This window comes from Myotis davidii, unplaced genomic scaffold (assembly GCF_000327345.1).
Source record: "Myotis davidii unplaced genomic scaffold, ASM32734v1 scaffold43, whole genome shotgun sequence".
Classification (NCBI taxonomy): domain Eukaryota; kingdom Metazoa; phylum Chordata; class Mammalia; order Chiroptera; family Vespertilionidae; genus Myotis; species Myotis davidii.
In genome coordinates, this window is record NW_006294590.1 from 2,424,513 (window position 1) to 2,424,990 (window position 478).

Below are 478 nucleotides of genomic sequence, written 5' to 3' on the forward strand. Positions count from 1 at the left end.
CTGGCCCTACCCCCTGTCCCTCCCACCCCCGCCCCCACCGGTGAACCTGACCTTATTTGGCAAAGTCTTTGCTGATCTAATGGAGTTCAAATGTGGCCTCCCAGGCTCCCGGCCACGCTAATCCCCAGGCCCATGAATGTATTAGGTCCGTGGCAGGGGGATTAAGGCTGCGGATGGAGTTAGAGTGACTAACCAGCTGACCTTAAAATGAGATTATCCCGGATTATCGGGGTGGCCGCGTCCTCCCCAGGGTCCTTACAAGGAAGAGGGACACGGGGGTCGGGCGGACAGAGCAGGAGCGTGGGAACGACGTCACCCCTGCCCAGCGTGAGACGCAGATGTTGGCAGGTGCCCTGGGGGCAAAATCACCTCCACTGAAACCCCGCCCTGGTCTGGGCGTTGGCCTGGGGCCCCCTCGAGGCCACACACCCAGCGCCTGCTCCTCGAGGCTCTGCTTCAGGAAGAGAGGCCAGGGCGA